Below are 246 nucleotides of genomic sequence, written 5' to 3' on the forward strand. Positions count from 1 at the left end.
AGGGTCTCTGGGGGGGTCTCTGGGAGGGTCTCTGGGCGGGTCTCCGGGGGGGTCACCTCACTGGCTCAGGGACCCAACAAAACCCAGCACCAGCCCCACCAGTGCCTGTGTGTCTGGGACCGACCACGGCAGGCGGCCACCTGCGGCCACTCTGGCAGGAGACACGCGAGAACAGGCCAGGCACTGAGACGCCGGGACTCGGCAGCCCCCCCTCCCCATGGAGGTCCCCCTCCCGCTGGTGGTCCC

Source organism: Myotis davidii, unplaced genomic scaffold, assembly GCF_000327345.1.
Source record: "Myotis davidii unplaced genomic scaffold, ASM32734v1 scaffold67, whole genome shotgun sequence".
NCBI classification, from domain to species: Eukaryota; Metazoa; Chordata; class Mammalia; order Chiroptera; family Vespertilionidae; genus Myotis; species Myotis davidii.